The sequence below is a fragment of the Liolophura sinensis genome, chromosome 6, assembly GCF_032854445.1.
Source record: "Liolophura sinensis isolate JHLJ2023 chromosome 6, CUHK_Ljap_v2, whole genome shotgun sequence".
Lineage (NCBI taxonomy): Eukaryota > Metazoa > Mollusca > Polyplacophora > Chitonida > Chitonidae > Liolophura > Liolophura sinensis.
The window spans coordinates 67,869,137-67,886,544 of record NC_088300.1 but is presented as its reverse complement, the minus strand read 5'-3'; the positions used below and the strand labels follow the sequence as shown (position 1 = coordinate 67,886,544).

General features: G+C 40.1%; 1 protein-coding gene across 4 annotated transcripts in view; it reads left to right on the top strand.

Moving 5' to 3' along the window:
- LOC135469048 (uncharacterized) overlaps positions 1 to 17,408 on the top strand; it is a 102,418-nt gene that overhangs the window by 14,921 nt on the left and 70,089 nt on the right. Inside the window, exons 12-13 of one of the 4 annotated variants that reach the window (XR_010444278.1) lie at positions 5,277 to 5,362; positions 6,281 to 6,404. The exons of the other annotated variants lie outside the window; for them this stretch is intronic. The gene's annotated coding sequence lies outside the window, so the exon portion shown is untranslated. The remainder of the gene's footprint in view (positions 1 to 5,276; positions 5,363 to 6,280; positions 6,405 to 17,408) is intronic. 4 annotated transcript variants of the gene reach the window in all.

The following is a 17,408-nucleotide window of genomic DNA, read 5'->3' as shown; positions in this document are numbered from 1 at the left end:
GAAACACAACATAGAAATGATGGACTTGATAAACGTCGTGCTACACATGGGAACGAATCAATAACTGGCATGTCTATGAACGTAATTACACACAGCGGCTTGCCGGAAGTTACAACAGTAACAAAGATGTTCCTATGGCCTAGGGGTAGTTGTCAAGATGAGATTCTCCTCAAACTATCAGCTACATGTATGCTTAGTCGACATTGGTAAGCTTTGTTAAGGGTGGTCAGGGGGAATATTGTGGGGCTAAGCACGTGCGGAAAATAATTATCTATTATTATAATAATGTCTTTAATATTCGAAAGCAACTTGTTGTAGAAGGAAAGGATGGAGTATTGCCTGGCAAAGCATGTAATTACATATAATTATAATAATAATATCTTCTTATATGGAAGGTAACTCCGTCAGTGAAATTTTTCTTTCCTAAGGGCTTCATTACTCACAGCCACACGCACACAGAATGACAGGAAAAATGGAAGCCCTGTTTCTTCCACATCACAAACTAGATAGCCACTAAAACATTGGGTTAAATTACATGCTCTGAGGAAACCAGCTACTGTTATGGTCAAAGTCAAACAAATTACAGGAATGGAAACGAGAGCTTAGATTGGAAGTAAAAAATTGGGCCATGTCCCCCACAAGCACTCCAGTTTCTTCCATCTTTAAAACCGATGGCCATTGTATAAGTGGAAATTTTTTTATTGGGGCGCTAAGAAGCAGTATAATAAATAACTGTTTGAGAAAGAAATATGTAAGAATTATTATCTAATTAATTAGAGATATTCTTCTGGATGAACATGTAGTACCATTGTATTAAGAAAGTTTGTGACATAGACTGAAAAGACTTGTGCTGTATATTCGAATTCTCGGTAGAGGACTCCAGTAAAGCAATGTATAAAACCTACTTAGTGCTTGATGTGGACATAATGCATGAAAGCTGTGGGCATATGCAGTCTTTTGGCACCATTCAAGATTGTTGATGCTGTGGGTAACATGTGTGAATGCCATGGGCTTGATGCTTGCATTTTGTGGAAATCATGTGCATGCCATGGGCATAATGCTTGCCACACTGGGCTTGCTTTCTGCTAGGAGTGTGAGAGCAAGATCAGTGGACAAGTCTGTTGAACATTGGTATCCAGCTCCTCACATTAAGTACAGCTTGCCTAGAGGGTTCCCACCTTCGGCATACTGGTGAACTAACTTTCTGTGGTGGATGTGTTCCATATTCTACACATGATACTTGCAAAGTGTTTGATAGAGCTTTGGTAAATTACATTTTATGAAGAACTCGGGAATGGTAGGAAGCCACCGAGTTGATACGGTTAAAATCAGTTAAGAATCCTGGCCCCTCATCAGGGAAGTTTTACATTCTTCCGCTCTCATTGCTTTTTGGACTTTTTGGTGACAATAAGTGGTTTGAGCACTCTGTGCTGAAGGCTTTTTCGTTTGCAGTGTATCTGTGCATCAGGGAAAGCTTGGTAGTGTACCCCAGGTACTTTAGTTTTCTCCTCCCGTATATCTGAAGGTCGTCATTGAAGTGGAAAATTCCATTGAAATGAGTGTGGCTATAAACAGAAAGACAACTATGCCAGTGAAGACGTATGTCAAAGAGTGTAAATGTATATACACATATCGTTAGTTATAAAATATACCCTATCTCCCCTGGGCTCCATGGCTGACTGCGGCTTTTCACACAAGGTACAATTTTATCATTAACCTGAAGATTTCTCAGAGAATATTGTCAAAGGAAGCCTCAAAGTGCAGCATATGAACAAAATATGAGGTGATATTAAAGAGGCCCAAATCAAGCCTCCCGAAGCAGCCATGTATCTGGACTCTGCAGTGGGCCACAGGTGGCTTGCGGATCTTGACCCGACCCTGGCCTGTTCGATGGGACAGATTCACCTTGCCCTCATCTGTTAGTGTCAGGATCTTACTGGGGTATATAATCACACTGCTCACCCACCCTGCACATGTAAGGTCACCAGTCTGCTGTGGATTGCATATGAGACCAAAAGTCTGCATGATTCTTGTAGGAAAAAAATGGACTATTAACTTAGAGGAGGATTGCATGGTGCCTTATAATGACTGAAATTTGATTTCTGGAATGTTATTGGCAAAGCGTATCCTTTGATTAGTAGTAAGTTCAGATTTCCGTTTGATACTGTTCTATCATCTGTATATAAATCTTTTGCAAGAGTTTATATAAATGCGTATTGATTTAATTGTTGTTCAGTGTGATGAAGATCATGACATGTTGATCCAGATTGTGTAATCGAGATTAAAAGCTAGATTTCGGCGAACAACAACATCTGTGTAAAAGTAAGCAATAACATTTGTGTAAAGGTTGCTTGTGTTGCATTTTGTTGAACATATTTTTTTATAACAGAAGCATTGTATGGCAAAGAATGATTGACAGTACAGTTCTAGTATGTTTTCAGACTTTAAATTACATTTATAGATTAGGGCATTAGGTCAAAAACAGGCAAGACCTCCATCTCAGAGGTTTGTATCTAAAAAAAGGCTAAAGGGTCCTTTGTTCTTTCTGATTGATTGATGTCTTTGTGGATAATTAGCAGTTTGATGTGGAGAAGTGCATTTATATGTATTTGTTCCTGTAGGTTGTGGATACAAACCTAGAGGGTTTCGTACTAAGTAAATTTGGTGGACATGCTGTACACCAAGACAGGATTCTTGCTAGTCTTTAAAACCATTGAATGTACTTGAATTTTGTTGTAAGGTTTTCAAGACCTTGAAAGTCCTATGAAAGAGAGTTTATTTTGGGACATGGTTTTCTTTTTTCAGTGTTATGTCAATGTCATATTGCATTATGTTTAAAATGGACACATAAAGAGGCTGCCAAATAGTAGTGATAGGTCTCCACATAGAGACTTGTACCTTATAAAACTGAACAATACACATACTTCAAAACTCTGGGAAACATAGGGTATTAAATCCTTGAAACACCTTTGAAAGATTACGTTTTTAAGAGAACTTTGCATTAAATGGCAAAAATGTCTCGACCATTGAATCTGATATGGTGCATTTCAGAACTGAGAGTCATAAGAATTAGATGTTGCCCCTCTCAGATGGTCTTAGAAATGTTGAAAATCTCTTCCTCAGTGAAGATAGTTAGGGTCAGATTTATTTTAAGACGGTAGAATGGTTTCCCTCCCAGGCTTGGAGGGTAACGTGCCGTAGTACCCAGTAATCTTCATTGTGCTTTGCTTGGCCTCAAACACGGATGGTGAGTGCGATGACACTGTCTGCTTTACTCACCTCTTGGCGTTTGGCAGCTTCCTGGTTTAGTGCCTTGGCACTGAGTTACCCTTTGACCTCTAGTTTATTAGGACCAGTCTGTACTGACTTTGAGGAAGATGTGCTGTGTTCTAATCAAATCTGATATTGGTGAAAATCTGATTGTAAGCTGCTTGGTAGCTCTTAAAGCATATCTGCTAGCGATTGATCTGTGTGTAATCTGTGTTTCCATGGCTACCTTTCGATGTGATTCTATCTCCATTTTCTTGCCCAATGTGAAGTGAGGCAGTACCTTTTGTGGTGGGTATTTCCTGGGGACAAAGAGATGTGTCGTCGACAGTCTCTGCTAGACAAATGTAGCTGTAATGTAAAACTTCTCACTCCCATATTTCACCCTCTTTTGACATTGATTAACAATAAGCGAGAGGAATTGGTATATTTGTTCAATTGATTTGTGTCTGTGTGAAGAAGGTGGCCTATTGAATGCCTGAGACTGAACACAGATGGGACTAGGGCTTGAACAGTTATGCCTCAATATTCCCAACATAAATGCTCAATAAAATCTTCCTTTGCAATCTCCATACATCAAGTGTGAACTCCTATTCATCAGTATCAAATCACAGTACCTGGCTGACTCGGTCTGTCCTTGGCTATTACATGCATACGTGGGAACTCTTGTATCCTCTTAAATTGTCAGATGAATATCTGATAAGTTGTTTATTAATGTTCAGCATAAAGTGCTTTCAATAAACTGATCACAAGTTGTGTAAGTATTTCAGAAATCTAGGGTGCATTTTCATGATTGGTGTCACTGAATCGTAATCATTGGTTTTAGCTGTGTTTGTAAGGATCCTTTAGTTCCACATACTGTACATCTTAACCATTGGTACCTAATGGCTTCTTAGCCATTGATGTCACTGTGTTTCTGAAGCCATTGATGTCACTGTGTTTCTGAAGCCATTGATGTCACTGTGTTTCTGAAGCCATTGATGTCACTGTGTTTCTGATGCCATTGATGTCACTGTGTTTCTGAAGCCATTGATGTCACTGTGTTTCTGAAGCCATTGATGTCACTGTGTTTCACTGTGTTTCCGAAGCCATTGATGTCACTGTGTTTCTGATGCCATTGATGTCATTGTTTCTGAAGCCAGTGATGTCACTGTGTTTCTGAAGCCATTGATGTCACTGTGTTTCCGAAGCCATGGATGTCACTGTGTTTCTGAAGCCATTGATGTCACTGTGTTTCACTGTGTTTCCGAAGCCATTGATGTCACTGTGTTTCTGATGCCATTGATGTCATTGTTTCTGAAGCCAGTGATGTCACTGTGTTTCTGATGCCATTGATGCCACTGTGTTTCTGATGCCATTGATGTCATTGTTTCTGAAGCCGGTGATGTCACTGTGTTTCTGATGCCATTGATGTCATTGTTTCTGAAGCCAGTGATGTCACTGTGTTTGTGAAGCCAGTGATGTCTCTGTGTTTCTGAAGCCACTGTACATGATGTCACTGTGCTTCTTAAACGTTGACGTCACCATGTTTCTTAACCATTGACATCACTGGTTCTTAACCATTGACATCACTGGTTCTTAACCATTGACATCACTGGTTCTTAACCATTGATGTCACTCTGTTAACCATTAATGTTATTCGCCTGTTGTGCGGTGGTGCCACCATATTGTATGACTATTGCAGCTGTCACAGTACATCATGGTGATTGATGTTTATCTTCTAACAAATATGCTTCCTCTCCGGCCGTAAGTGGGAAGGTCTGCCAGCAACCTGCGGATGGTCGTGGGTTTCCCCCCAGGCTCTACCTGGTTTCGTCCCACCATAATGCTGGCCGCCATCGTATAAGTAAAATATTCTTGAGTACAGCGTAAAACACCAATCCAAATAAAATAAATAAATAAATAAAATCTAACAAATGGGACAAATTGCTGTGTTTATATGTTTTACATAATGGGCAATATGTTTTTAGCGCTTAAATACTTGTGCTTATAAATATGATTTGGAACAGGTGGGAAGATGCTTATCTTTGTGTACTGTCTGTATTACTCCTCTAACGGTTTTACACCTCATCTGTCAGATGGAGCAATTTTCCAGGTAATTTTTTCACAACAATTCATTATTGAAAATCACTTGATACATGGTTTCACATTGAAAAAGTTGTAGTTTCGGACAAAGTTGTAGTTTCGATCTGTTTCGTGCATTTTTGACCAAATTACGTCCATGTATGGAGAATTAATTACACTATGATATACAGTACTGGTAGCTATTTTGCTGTCAGCTCAATCCAGTTGGAATAATGCTTGTGTCTCCAAGACACATTAACAAAGTCTTCATCACCCTAGTGGAATGAATGAAGTGCACATGATGTTGTGCTTTCTGTATGGAGACAGTACAGCTGTACATTGTAGCTTTAACACACAGCTGACAGGTAGACAGCTACATGCACAGTACAAAGTAGGTGTGAGCTTTCACCCAGATTACCATGACCTTATCCACACTGCAGTCGCTATTATGATCCGTATGTGACCTTGACTGAATATAATCTTCCCGGAATTCTGTTATCATTTAGCTCATAGGGAAAATTTTATTTTCTGATATGATGACATCTGAGATCATTATTGAGTCACGAGACGGTTTTACTGGCATTTTTTGTGCTCTTACCTGTGTATAAGTGCAGGGAATTTTGTTTGGTGGGTATATATATATATATATATATATATATAGAGAGAGAGAGAGAGAGTAAATGCCAGAAGTGCACTTTAATAAGGCCACTCATATATCTCCTGACAACAGAGAAAACTTGTTCTAACAAAAAAATGTACATTTTCATGATTTATTTAGACAGAATAATGACATTTCTCATTGGGCTGAGTTAGAACTGATGGTATATATATCGGTGGGGGGGGGGGGATGTCATGCAAAAACATGCAATTGTACAATACTGTGAAAGGTCAAGCAAAGTAAAATATTGTACCTATTATGAATCGATTTCGTGAAATTTGTTCACAATAGGTTGTTACCTGTTACAACTAAGCGAAAATTAGCAGGACCTTGGGAGGGTGGCTGGTAGTTATTCGTGACTGCCAAACAGTGAATGTATGCAAATGTGGAAAACTGACGTGTTGTTGGATCCAAGGTAATTGTCATAGGTTTATTGCTTTTGCCAGTGGCAAATATTTATTAATAACATTGTGGATGGTTTATTTTATTAATGAGACGCATGACTATGTCCTCTCTGTCAGAAGGCAACCACTGCAGTGTGCTCTCTACAGTCCATCATAAATGATAGAACAGGGCTGGTGTATGTGTTCAGCGGGTATTACGCGGGCTGCGTGTTCGCGAAGTATTGTCCCATTCAGGTGGCGTCTCACTTGTAACATTGCTGTTCTATTGTACAGCGGCTAGAATCAATACCTGAGGGTGGAGACTTGGTCCGTGCCGTATTCTGGCATGCTATCGACTGTAGTCTCCTTTTTCCACACTGTTTATTCAGCAAGATGGGTGCTGCGCATCGCTAACTCATCTGATATGGCACCATTTAATATTCATCTCACGGAAATGTTCCAAATAGTGCCCACAGCTCTTTCCTTTCATGCCAGGGATTATGAAGAATTATTAATACAACATTGGCTCTGTTCAGTCTCGTATCAACAATAGGCCATACAATAAATGCTCTGTCTGTGGTCAAAGTTTATTTCTGTTGTTTTAGTGCTCATTTCCATTGTGTGCTAAATTCCATTTAGCTTATGTATCATTACAGTAAAGGATCTTAAAATTATGCCACAAAAAAGCTCATTTTTAGGGGCAGATAAATGTCAAAAAATATTACATTTGGTGCTGCAACGTATAAGTTTAAAGTAGGATATCACATTACATTACCTTCATGAAACACCTTTCTAAAATGAATAGAAGCTCTCAGAAATCAGGCAAAATGAGAAAATTAGTCATGAATGAAATTTTAGCTCATTTATCATATACCTTCTTCAATTTCCATTAAAGTGCCTAGATTACATTCCCATCTTTTGTCAATGTTTGTAATGATAGTCTTTCTGTTATATTTGGACTCCAGGTCCAACGCAGCAACCTTTACAGTTAGAAATTTATCTTTTTTAATTGGTGTTTTACGTCACGCTCAAGATTATTTCACTTGTACTGTGGCGACCAGGATTGTGGTCAGAGAATACCATGTACAACCCAGGGAAACTCACGACCATCTGCAGCAAGGCTGGACTTGAACTCACAGAGACAGCATTGGTCTCCTGGGTCGTTACGCCGCGCTGGAGTGCTATCCCCCTTCTGCCACACAGGCACCCCTGGCTATAATAAGCTGAATGTTTATGTATATGTTCCAATATCACACACACCCTAGTTCTGCCTTATTGAAGACAAAATTTGAGCCTGTAGAGTTGTCTCTCTTTGACAAGCTGACTTTGATAATAGTGAGCAGTTGAATGTACTGCACAACTATCCAAACTACATGTTAGTTCTTTCTAATGCAAGTTTTATTCATTATTGTGACAGATCAGTGTTTCCATAGTAACTGCTATCGTCATTGTCATTGCTAATCGCATGTACATTGGATGTGAGGTTTTGATATCTATAATTTTCCATAGGCAACAGAAATGTCACCCAACTCAGCATTAAGCTATAATCTAATAGTAGTCAGGATTTTCCTTCTCTTTCCATCACTGACAACTTCTTACATATAAAGAACATTTTTTTTTTTAATTATTTTTTGATTTCTAGGTTTGGTAGCTGTCATGAGTGATGAATAATTGAAGGGATTTGGTTTTAGGGATGGGAGTGGTTCTAAAGAGGTGGAGCCTAGACAAGGGTCATGGAAGGTGAATTGTGATGAATAGAGAGAGTCTTGCTAATGACAGCAGTGGTGGGTGGATGATTTTGAGCAATGGGTTCCCCATGGGCAGATAGACCTACGTGTGCCAATATATAACTTATCATATGCAAAGTCCCCAGAATGGTGGTGTCTAATATGCTGGTCAGCCAGCTAATCACAGGATTACTGTGGGATTCTTATCCCAGCCTTCTATAAATGAATCGTTATTATGGTTTTCTGCATTGGCAGGCCATCTTTGAAGTCCTCAGGATGACCTGTCACTATGACTTACATGGGCTTCGCTCAGTGTCTTATCATGTCACAGTTACAGTCGTCTTCTAGTTACTGCACTGCTCAGAAGCAAAGGTTTTCTTCCCAGAATCTGGACAGTGTGCTGATATCTTTTGTCCTTGGAGCCATCATTTACAGAAGGGACCAAAGGCGAAATTAACCTTATCTTCGAGACAGCTTGGTATTAACCCATACAATTTGTGAGCAGTACAATTTGGCTGAGCTCAGCTGGCAAGGCTAAGTCAAATTTAGTTGGATTTACCAACCATCATTTGAGTCTGACACATACTGCTTGACTGTACAGATGTGTTCCTATTTGGGGTCCAGTTTAGCGGTGGAACTATTTAATTCTGGGATCTACCAGTATGTGTAATTTGAAAATATTTATCATGGTAAGGATAGTTTAGGGATAAGATATAAATATTGGGTTGGTCCACTGTATGATGCATTTTTTGACATGAATTAAGATGAACAGACATTCAGACAGAGCTATAGTTTACGAAATAACAGTTATTAATAAGTCTGTCATTTTCCTATGCTTGTCATTTTTTATGACTACTCCCAGCTATATATACTACTTCATATTGGGATCAAATCGTGTAATTTTCAAATTCTGACAAGAAAACTTTTGACTGCTTTGTTACGAGGAGATACCAACAAGATATTCAACGTAAATACCATTTTTCTGTGAAACAAAACAGCACTGTAAGACATGGGACATTGGAACTCTCTTTAATTGACATGGAGACACAAGTAGTATTTATTCTCCTCTCCCTGAAACCATCTGCACTAAATTTCATTTCATTTGCTTTTTTAAGCTGTTAAGCACAGTATCCAAATTTCATTTTTGTTTTTTTATCTCTCCAATGTCCTGAAAACACGATATCCAAATACGCTTCCCCCTCATTGTAACATGCGTCATTAGTACATAAATTTCAGTCAAGAAAACCTTTATATTTTGTACCTTCTTTGCAACCAGAGGCTTAATTGGATTACACTTAATCTTAATCTTTGATAGCGATGATGCAATGGTGTACTGTCTGGTGTACTGTCTTACAGTTGACATCCAGCCTAATACCACGCTGTCCCTGTTTTCAGTTATTACGTCACAGCCTATCAGTGCTTAAAACATACAGGACACTTCACTTAAGACACACTACCCAGATCTGTCCCTATCTACACCTTTGTCCCTATCTACACCGTTGTAATGAGGGAGGGGTGGTAGTACTGATGTTCCATTCCCTCATCCAGGAATGGCGGGTAGTTGGCCAACCCTATGGCCCTTTGTCACGTACCTGAACATAAGATCTTATGATTTGAAGGCGTGATCGAGGGCTGTATTTCAGCCAGTCATTATGTTACTCTGGGGCCGCTTGGCCGCAGTGTGCGGTGCAAGCAATTATTTATTCGTTTGATGGGAGTTTTACGCTGTAAACAAGAATATTTCACTTACTCAACAGCATCCAGCATTATGGTGGGAGGAAAACTGGCAAAAACCGTGTGAAACTAATTACCATCTGCAGGTTGCTGGCAGACCTTCCAACGTACAGCAGAGAGAAAAGCCAGCATTAACTGGACGAGAACTCACAGCGATTGCATTGGTGAGAGGCTGCACTGTGCTAGCAACAGAGGCCTCAGCGTGACATGAATAAGTTCATGTTATAATGCATGCTCATGAATTTTTATTGAACGTGTTTTTTCCTTCAGGGTTGAACTCCATTTCAAACTGCTCAAGGCATTATTTTGAGGAAAGTTTTTAGTGAGGCTTTGGTGTAAGGCCACTTAGCAATCAGAAGCCTTGTATGTCACTGTCTGTAAGTGTCAGCTTACCAGGTGTCCTCCTTGCAGGAGTATGAAAATAAAACTGTCATGTTACAGAAATGTGCTTTTTTTTTCTTGTCTGGAATCCTTATATGTACATGTACCTATGGCAAGAATGGGTGAGGCAGGCCTTCCAAGAGCGTGTCATATTTCCAGAGAAAATCACATGACAGGTGGACACACATGTGACCTGCTGCATTAGATAAGCTTTCTTGTCAATATGAGGAGTTTAATGGTGATGGAAAAAGAAAGTGTTATCTTGGTAAAATTCAGGCAGTTTGAGCCCACACACACCTAGATTTACGTCAGGGTTTTATATAGATTTGCCCTACTTTGGGCACATTACTGTTCGAGTTTTTCGCATTAGTTGACTAAATTTATTACCCAGAGATGTAGTGTGATCTCTAGAACAATGTGTTGATCTTGCAATTAATATGTGTACCCAAGAAATGAAATCTTTCGTTTTCACTTTGAATTTCATTTTTACTTTGAATCTCATTTGTTGGGATCCCATGATCCCATGAAACAATTAAACTTCTCCAGGTCAGATATTTTTAATGATTTACAACATTTTAAACCCAAATACAGAGGCTTGCTCTTTGTCTTCTTTCAGTTTTTTGTTTCTTTGGGCCTTTACATATTTGGTTTTGCTAATCTAGTACTACCCTAATTCTTCTAAACAGATATGAGTAGTTCTGAAAGCAGAATATTACCTTTCTTTGCCGGCTCTTTGGAGAAGTAAAGATATGAGTATGTCATTCATGAGATGATCTCACCATGTGAGAAAAGAGAGCCTAAATACTCCTGCTACAATTACATGTATACTGGCTAAAAAGAGTTGACCAGGTGGCCCAAAAAATTAGAAGAAATAGGGTATACAGATTCATTATATGTAAAGTTTTGCATGTATCCAATCTGTCATTTTTTCCGTAGTCATGCACATCTGTTATCACATTCAGTTGTTATTATCTCTGTAAAAATGTACATTGCTATCTGTGTGAAAATTAGTAAAAATAAACTAAGTGAAATATGTTTAATATAGTTGTCTAGTGTAGGTGGCTCATTTGATAGGCACACCCTATACTGATAGTGGTAGTGGTGCAATCCGAAGTCATGGACGAGGTATTGACAGGTGATGGCAAAGTGATGGTGAGCTTGATGGGATTGATACATGAATTAATGGGGTGGATAACACTGTATTATGTGGTAACAGCATTGATGATTATGCCTCAGGTTGCTTTTTTTTAAACTGCTGAGGTAAGCGTGATGGTTTCTCCTATCAATAGCATTGTTTGCCCAGCCACACTTTTATGTCAGCCCTAAATCGCTCTCCTCCCCCCTCCCCCAATCCTCCCCACCCTGTCAGGAAGTTTTAACAGTTCTGTGAAGTGTGCAGGGGAGGGGGGGGGGAAAAACCTCCGGCTGTTTGATGAATGGTCTGAATAAAGTGGCAAGTGGGGTGGGTAATTGACTTCACGTGTTCCCTGTTGTGGTCAATTTGGGGACCTCTGGTGCTGGGCTATTGCGTTTAACCAGTGGGCTTTTTGATAAACAAACGAAGCAGAAGCCAAATCCATGTAGGATGCTAATGGCAGAGGAGGTGGTGTTGGTTGTGAGTTGTGGTGGTTTACTGTGGCCAGCATGACCTCCCCCCCCCCCCCCCCCCCAGTGATATGTCTGTGATTATGATAGGAATCTGAGCTTTGATGATATTAACGATACATTGTATTTATTTACAGTGTTAATTGTTTGCTTGTTGGAAAACCTGCAGACTGTGCATGTAAACACAAGGCTGAAAGATTTGGGGGGGGATAAATAAAGTAGCCTCCCTCCCCTCCCATGTCCAGGCTCTCCAACCACTGACTCTGTTTGGTCCACAGTGATTAAGTTGGCACTAATCCCTCATCTTGGCTGCTAATAAGCCCTTGTGTTCTGGCCTGGCCTGTGAATTTGTCAGGAATTCGCCCAGTCTTATCTCAACCACTGAGGCTTGTGGTTATAAACGAAGGCTTGGTGTATAGCTGATTCCTGGCTCCTTGTGAGCGCTATGGCTCTTAATCTGCCTGTTTTCAGCCTCATTTGTTTCCACACTGCCTCTCAGCCCTCCCGAGTCTTCCCATCTCAAAGCCTGCCTACTTGACTATGGATTTTTCAGGCTGGCTGAGCCCCATTCATAGATTGAAGGTAATATTTTTGGCGAGCTGCCTGTCTGAGTTTGACCTGAACAGGGCAGGCAAGTGCTAAGAAACCATGTCGTGGTGACCTGGATTCACCATGGCCATCATTTACCTCCCTTTTCAGGAGGGTACCTCTGTCGTTTTTAACTCCTCTAACTCAGTGGCGGGCAAAGCTCTTAAGGGAGCATATGAAATTGACTCACAGACATTTGTTTATTGCATGTACCACTTCAGTAAAAGTGCCCTATAACTGATGTGCTGCACTGGTGTTATCCATGAGATGTGCTGTGTATGTGGGCATCATCAGCATCTGTAGATGAGGGAGCTGGGAGCCAACCTTATATGTGTCAGGTCTTAAATAAACCCAGGCTGTGCACTGTTGCCAGGCTGCAGGAGGCTTGGTATCTAGGATAGTAGGTCAGTCAGTTTTTTTGATGTAATGTATCAGCTGATCAATACAGTTAGATAGTGTGTGTGTCTCTCTCTCTCTGCTAGCTAGCTCAGTTTGGAGAGTTGATGAAAAGCTGTGCGTGTTTATCTCTGTGTTCTTCTGCTAGTCCCGTACACCCCCCCCCCCCCCATGCTCCACCCAGCCAATTTCATGGTTAGTTGGGCATCTAGCGAAGTCTTCAAGGAAAAACAAGTAGCCTTGTTTAAAGGGGGAAAATCACACAACCTTTTAATTGAGTTATTTGAACGGTACAATGAAAAAACATGTTTCATGTTTATCTGTCTTGTTCGTTAGTTTAAGAAGTTCTGTTGTTTTGTGAAAAAGAAAAAAAAAATGGGGACATCCCAGGCTGATTACTGTAATTGTTAACTGTAGTCTGTTTCCAGTTCTATAAGTCTTTTTTCTTTTCACTCTGAATTCAGTTCCATTCACTTCTTACAATTTTTTCCGCTTTAAAGCAGATATGTGTAATGCTTACCCAAGGAAATTTTGACTGAAAATAACCTGATAGGGAGATTAATTTAAGATTGGAAGAGACACAGGTGCTAATGGGGTACTAAGTTACATGTACGTTGTTGCTGACTATGTCCTTTTTTGTTTGTCCTACTCCTCATCTCTTTTATTATTTTTGTTTAGTGTTTAGTATTACAATATCATATAAGTTTCTGAAATGACACAATAGTGCATGAAATGGTACTCTGGGTATTAATGATAGACCGATATTTCTGTATATATTTTACAATAACAAAAATTTTATGAGAAATAAAAAAACTGCAAGGTATTACAGTCTGACATTGGTTAAAGCCCTATACAGTCCTCTCCAGGCCTTTTATAGTGATGGGCACTGTTTGTGACACTGCAGGTAGTGCTGTTCATGTGGCCTTACATGAAGTTCATTGGCAAGCACAAATGCCTGAATGACATCTGTGGTTTCACACTTGTATGACATCTGTGGTTTCACACCTGTATAACATCTGTGGTTTCACACCTGTACAGTATAACATCTATGGCCTTCTACCTGTGTGGTCTGTGTGATCTTCTGTATGATAATTGGTTTTACCACTCATGTGATACAGGTGGTCGTCTATATAATGGCACACACCTGTATGACAATTATTGTCTTTTACGTGCATGGCACCTTTGATCTTACACCTCGGTATAACATCTGGCCTTACCACCCATATGATATTTGTGGTCTTCTATACACTGGCAAATGCCTGTATAACACCTGTGATCTTACACCTCAGTATGACATCTGGCCTTACCACCCATGTGATATCTGTGGCCTTCTATACACTAGAACAGGCTTGTATGACACCTGTTATCTTACACCTCAGTATGACATCTGGCCTTACCAACCATATGATATCTGTGGCCTGCCTGTATAACACCTGTGATCTTCACCTCAGTATGACATTTGGTCTTACCACCCATGTAATATCTGTGGCCTTCTATACACTGATACATGCCTGTATAACACCTGTGATCTTATATGTCAGTATGAGATCAGTCACACCTCAGTGTGACATCTGGTCTTACCACCCTTGTGATGTCTGTGGTCTTCACCTATATGACCCAAGTGATCTTGCATCTGTAAGGTAACTGATTTTACCACTGTTATGACATCTGTGATTTACCCCTGTGATCTTGCATGTGTAAGGTAACCAATTTTACCACTGATATGCTATCTGTGATCTTTTATCTATATGACCTCTGTGATCTTGCATCTGTAAGGTAACTGATTTTACCACTGATGTGCTATCTGTGATCTTCTACCTATATGACCCCTGTGATCTTGCATCTGTAAGTAACTGATTTTACCACTGATATGCTATCTGTGATCTATATACTGGCAAACACCTGTATGATATCTGTGTCGATGGCATAGCATTAATCGGTTTCATGTAATAGCACAGATCAGGGCGTATTAAGTATGTGTTACACTGTTGGCCATGCGATAGTCGAGTATGTAACGCAGAGTAGTGTCAAACTGTGAGAATGTCAGAATGTTTATATGCTCTAAGGGACTAATAAAACCGGCTATGCTGTAATTAAAATGCCAACAGGCAAAGGTGGTACTATTGTATTCTGTTACATCGTCAGAAAACTAATCAGTTTGTTGTGTGTGTACATAGAATATTACACTGTGAACATTTTTTGTTTATCACTAAAGTTAGTGAGTGATTGCCATATGTTTTTACGAAGGTTTTTGGGATTTGACATGCATGCTGATTTGGCCGGGTGTCTTTGTGAAAGTTACAGTCGTCATGCATAATTAATGGGGTTAATGTAATGGTTATGTTGATCTTATTGATGTACATGTAAAGTAGAAACGTGCTTTGAACGGGGAATACCTTTATCTTGGGGCCGGATAATGAAAGTGTGCCACAGGAGAAATCGTATGCCCAGTATCTCTGTGCAGTGAAGCATGCTCAGGTTTCTGGATTGGATGGATATTATTAAACTCATTTTTCACACCATCTGACACGGGAAGCTTTTGATGGCCTCTCAGTGCCACCATGGCTGGCTGCGGGCTCGGCTCGTGGAATGCCAGACAAGAAAATGTTTCCATCATGTGGCCTCCTGCCGCTTCCAGGAAACCGCCCCGTCTTCGATGTGACTGAAGGATTTGCTGGACCCAGCGCTATAATCAATAAGTGACCAAGTAATTGGCAATACAGTCTTTTGTGGGGTTTGACTATTTCTGTAATATGCTGATATTCCCTCTCTGGAATTCCCAGTGCTTCTCGCTAACTCTTCTTAATTTGTCAATGGTGTCAAGAATATCAATCCTATGTGTCAATTTCTTAAAAATGAAGTCATGCTCAGGCTTTGTTTGGTTGAGTTGTTTCCCCTTGAGCAAATTTCAAGTGCATTTGATTTTGTAACATATGCAGTGAAAGAAATTCTGTTAGGGTATTAGTCATATTTTTGTGGCTCACATTTTCCAGCCCAACTGGTCGTGTTGGGTCACATGCAGTCAAACATGCACATGATGTCACCCCGGTTGTCAGAATCTGTTTTCAGGGGCACCAGTGTTAGGCATTAGTCATTTGTCTGGTTGAATTCCTACAAGAACCAGTGAAATTTTGCCTTGGCAGGGCTTAAGGGGTGGGAGGGTGGGGAGAGAGAGGCGGTTTGTCCAGGTGCACTGGTTTTGTCCTGGGGGATCATCAATCTGTTACACCTGAGGGGGATATGGCAAAGGAGTAGTGCATGACCCTAGGCTTCAGTATGAAACACTTCATAGGGAGTTGTTTCAGCACAGCAGTTGCTGTGTTTACAAACAATGTTGGAGCATGCCCAGTTAACTTTTCATTGGTGACCACACATGCTTTAGCAGACATGGCAGCATAAAGTGTAAACCGTTATGGGTCAAACTTAATGTTACTGAGTTCTATGAAAATGACAAGCCTAATTCGACTGAGTTCTATGAAAATGACAAGCCTAATGTGACTGAGTTCTATGAAAATGACTTTTTTTTTTGAGAGAGAGAGAGAGTTAAAAGTGTTGAATGTCTACTTTCTTCAGGAAAAATCCAGAATAAACTGGTCTCAGTTAAGCATTTTGATCAGGAATGGGATATGAAAATTCTACTTGGTTTTACCTTGTGGTCACAGGAATTTGGATCATATGTATATATATATATATATGTTCGGGTTATCCCTGATACCTGACTTATGACCACAATGCTGGGAAATCTGACAGAAAGTGAATTTTTGGATACTTGTGTAGGTATAAATGGGGTTTTTATTGTTAAGATTCGATGGCATACAGAGGGAAATATCAAATCATCCACAAATCACGTCACCCAGCCAGTTTTTTACCTCTATAGGTTGGTCAATTTGCACAGCTACACATGTATAGAGTACGATAATTACAGGGAGTTTTCTGTATGCATATCCACCCAAGGTGATTGTGAGTGTAGGGGAAAGTGGCGCTGGTGTCTGGGTAAGCTTTTTTTGTTAAGGTCAGCTGTCCAGTAAACTTGAAACTCAAGCACTTATCAGCACGGTGCTGGGTTTCTCTCAGTCCTTGTTACCATGAGTGATAATGCCTCTGATCTTTGTCATTGTCTTTTTTTTTTTTTTCATGTTGTACTCCTCTAAGGCAGTGCTAAGCTTGTGCACTTTTACACACCTCAAAGGTAGATCAAGAAGACCAGCATAGATGGAATACCACCAACTACAGGACTGTTATACCGCTACCCTCAGCAATCCCTTAATTATGTTTTAATGTCCTTGAGCTCTATTTCACTGTACTGACTGCGTGAAACACAGGTTCAAAAAGATTTGGCATAAACCTGGAGGGGTTAGTCTTTGTCAAGAGTGCCAGGTACATGATTTATTTTCCTGGCGATCATTGCCACTCCAGCTGTCCCTCAGTACAGTCGACTTAAATCATAACGCCTTTATCCTGTAGAAAGAGGTCAGATTTTCCATCGATTCTTCGCTGAGCGACACAGTGACCACTTATCACTATAGTGCCCCCAGTTGCGGTCAGTTTTTACTGACCGCAACTGGGTCAGTTGTAATTTACTTTTATATTCCCCATGTGTATATA